Raw genomic sequence first — 6,000 nt, 5'->3', positions numbered from 1 at the left:
CATATGTGTTTATAAATGATTATATAATTTAAGGTTGTTGTAGCAGTGAGGATAAGCTCCCACAATCTATTAAGTGGCCTCTGACCACCAAGTCCAGCTCCTGGCCTCCACGCGTGGCTTAGCTACAAAGCTCAGCGGAACCATTTCTACTGACATGAGAAGGGGCAAAGGCAGGTTATTGGAGTCTTAAAACTGGTCACTTTGGGTAGCTGGGGCTTACCTGCTGTGGTTGGTAGCTCACCTAGGAGAAGGAAAACTCTGATCTCAAATCTCCACTGCCTAATGGCTATACCCACTCATGGGAAGGCTTCAGGAGTAAGCCCTGAGGGAAAAATTTGGAGCTGGAGTCACTAAGGCAGTCTTACTTTGAGTTCAACACTAACTGGCAACTCCTTCCAAGCTGCTGCTGCAAAATGGTATTGGTCTCTGCCATTCCTTTGGGTTACTCGGATGTGTGGCGAGGGGGAGCTAGCGGCGTGGGCAACAGCTTGCTCTCCATATTGCACTGCCCAAGTTTGTGTATCTAGACAGGTAGGACACAACTCCCATGGTTGACCCTGACCGACGGATGCCTCATCTCATCTCATATAAGTGTTTATAGATTAGTTTCTTGAATAATTTTATATTGTATATAAATAACGAATTTTAAAAATTAATTGCTTGCAAAAAGTTATTTTTTAGGGCTCTTGCTACCATTTATAGAGAGAAAATAGTTTAACCTATATTGAATGTATATTTAATTTTAAGAACATGTACTCTGATCAGACAAGAGATACATCTTTGCACCAACCACTGCTGTTGGCTGACTGCTATCTACCATCAATGAAGGCCATTTGATTTGAAACTCCATCCTTTCTATTTGCAAAACACAATGTAGACAGAACACACTGAATCCTCGGGTTATCCCTGTACAGCCAACATCTGGCAGCTGCATGGTATTTACATCAAAGAATGAGTACTCACTAATTTGGGAAAATTGGGCAGTATCCTTTGAGAGAATAGCAATACTGTTACCTAACAATCAGGAAGGAGATCCTTTTGCAAGTTATTGAAACTGCCTTATAAATCCACCACACATGGTTTAATACTACCAAGTCAGAAGAGAAGAATCCCTATGCTGCTGTTTTGCGATCTTAAACCAATATCTCACCATCTCTCTCTGGTTTGAATAAAAATATTCTACAGTGCTTTTCAATGAAGAGAAATTTATTTCTCAGATGTACCTCAGCATCTGTTTTGAATAAAATATTCTTCAGCGCTTTTCAATGAAGAGAAATTTATCTCTCCAGTGTCCTAACTTGTATTTATCCCAAGCAAGATCAGAAAAATGGATTAACAGGCCATTTTCACATTGCTGCTTTCATGAAATGTAACTGGAATATTTGCAACAGTAACAAAGGATCTAGACTTAATGGTCTGTAAAGCCCAAAGTTTATGAAAGGTGAGAAATCAATGCAAGTCTTTCTTATAAAAGTTAAATAGTTAAATTCCCAATGTGAAATTTCACTGTTCATGAATTTTTCACTCAAATACCAACTGCCAATTATCAACATAATATGCTTGAGAGTGCACATGCACATGCTAAAGCCTGTGGGATATTGTGCACTTTGCACTGTAGAGCTTATTTAAGAAGCCTTGATTGTCCTGGCAGAGAAACCTGCAGTGTGGATCTGTGCCAACTGTGGCTGGTGTGAACCAATCACATCTCTGTGTCAGCAATATACCAAACCTGGCCAGAGACTCTTCTGGCTCGTTTCAATGAAATGTCTACTTTTCTGATCATTTTACCAAAGCATATGTTGAACCATCAGTTTTCAATGTGTGGCTTCAGAGAAATCCTTCCACTGAAATAAAAATGGGAAGCTTTGTGCTTCAGGGAGTTCAATAATGTAGCGTTCTGGTCCATGATACTTAATGTTGTAGAAGTTCAGTGAGAGCTTGGTTTTGAATGGTGAGTACTTTTATGCTTACTCTTCCAAAGTACGGAACAACGGGTCACTGTTCTAAGAAATGGGATTTTTTTTTCCCTTCACTAAGTAACTGCATCAAGTGTATTATGTAACAGCAGCCTACATCACCTTACATTAGAATGTTTTGTGAAGAATTCTGATTGAGGGCCAAGAATTTAATTTTCTGCACGAGTTAAACTTCCATTTCCCCACACGAACTTGGATTTGTTCCCTTTGTCTGCTATGGAACTTCAGAGGCTCTCTGCAAAATGAAGAGAGAAAGAACATGCATGCGTACAACACATTTTGTCAACCCCCGGGGGCAGTCCAGGTCATATGGCAGTTGGTGATGTCCAATTATAATACCATGAGACATAAGAGCAGAATTCGGCCATTCAGCCCATCTCCGCCTTTCCATCATGGCTGATTTATTATTTTTCTCAAACCTATTCTCCTGCTTTCTTCCTTAGCCTTTGACACCCCTACTAATCAAGAAACTATCAAACAGCTTTCTGAAAATCCAAATAAACAATATCCACTGATTCTCCTTTGTCTAGTCTTCCCCTGATTTCTTTATCTCCCATTACTACCTCTCCAGCTTAATTTTCCAGTGGTCCAATATCCACACTCGTCTCTCTTTTACTCTGCATATATCTGATAAAAAATACTTTTGGTACCCTCTTTTATATTATTGGCTAGCTTAGCTTCATATTCCTTTCTCTCCTTATTGCATTTTAGTTGCCTTCTGTTGGTTTTTAAAAATTGCCCAGTCCTCTAGCTTCCCACTCATTTTTGTTATACTATATATCCACTTTTTTTAGCCAAGATTGCCTCATCATCCCTTTAGAAAATTTCTTCTTCTTTGGTAAGAATCAATTCCGCATTTTTTGCATTGCTGCCAGAAATTATAATCATTGCTGTTTTGTCATCATCCCTACTAATGTCCCCTTGCAATCAATTTTAGCCAGTTCCTCTCTCATGCCTCTGTAGTTCCCTTTACTCCATTGCAATATTAATACATCTGATTTTTGCTTCTCCCTCTCAAACTGCAAGGTGAATTCCATTATATTCTGATCACTGTCTCCAAAGGGTTCCTTTACCTTAAGCTCTTGAATCAAATCTGGTTCATTACACAACCATCGGTCCATAATTGCCCTTTCCCTAGTCATTCAGATCCTATGTCATCTCTAAGGGTTTGATTTCACTTTTTAGCAACACTTTTTATATAGCCTGTGGACTTTTGTAACCTTTCCTGCACTCTTCTTCCCTTTTATCTTATCTTTACTTTTCCAAACTGTTGAATCTAACCCCTACTGGTTAGTTTAAAGACACATTTCAACTCATCCCACTGACTGCAGTTTTGCCCTATCAACTACCTCGCCTTCCTCATCGTGTCAGTGAAAGCTACCTCTCCTTGTATACCAAAAGCTCCACCCTCTACCCACCTGCTCTGATTCCCAACTAACATTCCCTCTAATTTGTAATGACCAGTGTGCGCAAAAATCTTGTGCTGTGCAATTTTTTGCCCAGTGACAACAACATGGAAGCGCTGAATTTTATATACAGAGGTATTCATTTCAACAGCGAGCAAAACACTGTCAATAAGAACTTTGATCTCCTCTGGGATTGTTTTCACTCTCGTTCATCTGCACTCTCACAAAGCACACGTAACAGGCCTGTAGCGGATAATGAAGAATTTTCTCACCAGAGCTTTTGCATACCATCTATATGTGATTTGCTTGCTAAATGACACTTTTAAAAAGTCAAGTTTCTGAATATCACTCCACTTCCTCTCACTTGCAAGTTCTCCAGCACATTTTGCATCATGTCAGTACACCAGTTTCTTTATTGTACATAAAAAATTCTCGTAGCTGCCTGCTCCTGACCTTATGAGTTTTCAGTGTAGCAGTATCTACTGTTTCATTAAGCCATTCTGCTTTAAATGAACTCACAGCTCTTTTGCCCTTCAGGGCCTTTGCTTCTTTGCAATTTAACATAGTGAATCAATAACTTCTTGAATAAAAACAGTATAAATAAGCAAGTCCTAAAATATGCAGACAAATCATCGCAAACTCCACCTTGTCAACACCATCCGCATCAGAAACTGGAAAAGGAAATGTGATTGTGTACGATCGTGAAATATACTTAACGTGCCAATGAAGTAGAGGGTGACAACTTTTTGTGTGTCATTTAAATTCCTTTGTGCGCTGGTAGCAAGAGATGTGTGCGCGCACACATGCCTACATCTGAGAAGGAACCCTCTTCCAAATTAGTTTAAACCCTTCCCATTCCTATAAGTAGCCTCAGCAATGTTCCACTGACAGGATCCCCTCCAGTGACCTGGCTTTTAGAGTAAGCATCTGTGTTGATTTGTAATGGATACTGTGACAAGCTTGTCTTGCATAACGTTCATACAGTTCAGATCATTACACCATGATGATGACGACGATGGCGTCAACTCAGGCCTGAGAGGCCAGCGTCGGGCATTTTCATGCCTTACAAGGCGTGGAACGAAAGACTGTGTAGCGCACCACTCCTCACACAGACGTTTCGCAGTATTTTTCTTTATTTTACGAGGTCGAGTTGTGAGCTCAACACTCAACCCGGCACGGATGGAAAGCGTACTCGTGAACTGGGAACCTCCGTTCCGGCGTCCGGCACTGATGTCACTGCGCCATCAGCCGGTATATGCACAGATCATTACACAGTGCAAGGTAAAACTCTAACAATGCAGAATAAAGTGTAACAGTTACAGAGAAGGTACAGTGCAGGTAGACAATAGGGTGCAAGATCACAACAAGATAAATTGTGAGCTCAAGAGTTACACTTATTGTACTCGGGAACTAATTAATAGACATTTGTAGCTTCTGCCCGAAAGAAGATAAGTACAGAGTAAGAAACAGAAGGAACTTCCTTGCTTTTCTTCAGCAATGCAGAACTGTATCAACATATAAAGGTCCTCAGTTTAATTGTCTGGATCCTGCATAATCCAGCCTACCATCCACAGTTTCTGTCCATGTCATTCCCATAGACCGACCTACTCATCACGGACTTTGTTGAGCTTAAGGCCTTGCTGCTGGATTGTGCCGCGAGGTAGATCAGGGCATCAGTGATAACCAGCCCTCAGGTCGTGAATCCCAAGGGCCACCAAGATGGGTTTTGGGAGTTTACTGTTGTCAGGGGCTTTTGATACAATTTCAGACATCTCTGAGGATCTGGAGGCAATTAAAAATAGTTTAAAATGATTAAAATAAATAAAAATGTTAAAATGCACTTATGAATCATAAAAATCATTAAAAATTCATAATATCTATAGGTTATTTGTGCCTGGTAATCATCAAGGATGGAACTACCGATAGATATCCTTATTAAAAAGGGTTACTCCCAGCTTACAGACATGGCAGGCACAAGGACAAGTCACATTCATACCCAAAAGTGCTCACATTTCATAATCACTCATGGAAACACCACCCATTAAAAATGCACTAAGTCCCCATTAACCTACAATCATCAGCCTACGTTAAAGTACACCACCAGTAAACTACTGACATATACTGAGGATGGTACAGGGGCACATCCTCCAGTTCCAGAGACCTGGATTCAATCCTGAATGTTAGTGACTGTCTTTGTGGAGCTTGCACGTCAAGCTTTCCTCCACACGCTCCAGTTTCCTGCCATTTCCTGAAATGTGCAGGTGAAGGTCTGTTGCCCTCATTTACTCCAATTTTGAATCCATTCCATCCTGAAGTACGCCTTTTTGTCGGAGCACCTGCATGGGTGGTCTTGACAATCCCTTCAGATGCCTCAGCAAAATCCCCCTGCTCCAGGCCTGTCGCCTCCTCATCAAGAAGAACCCTGCTCCTTTGTGCTGAAATCAGTGGAATGATATAGTGGCACGACAGCATTATCCATCAATGCATTTGTGTAGGCTCTGGAACGAATGACTTTGGCCCCAAAATCACCACTACTGGCTCAGGGTAAAAGCAGAAACTACTGAACGTATGAGCTACAGCCTTCATTTCAATTGACACGTGATTTCCTTTTTCTTTTT

The 6,000-nt window shown here is 40.8% G+C and overlaps 1 long non-coding RNA gene across 1 annotated transcript in view; it reads right to left on the bottom strand.

The window, feature by feature from the left end:
* Positions 1 to 743: 743 nt before the first annotated feature.
* The window catches only part of LOC140718798 (uncharacterized), a 34,450-nt gene continuing 29,193 nt past the window's right edge, over positions 744 to 6,000 (bottom strand). Inside the window, exon 3 of the long non-coding RNA XR_012096792.1 lies at positions 744 to 5,164. This is a non-coding gene — a long non-coding RNA (uncharacterized lncRNA). The remainder of the gene's footprint in view (positions 5,165 to 6,000) is intronic.

This window comes from Hemitrygon akajei, chromosome 30, assembly GCF_048418815.1.
Source record: "Hemitrygon akajei chromosome 30, sHemAka1.3, whole genome shotgun sequence".
Classification (NCBI taxonomy): Eukaryota; Metazoa; Chordata; class Chondrichthyes; order Myliobatiformes; family Dasyatidae; genus Hemitrygon; species Hemitrygon akajei.
This window is presented reverse-complemented; position numbering and strand designations above follow the sequence as displayed.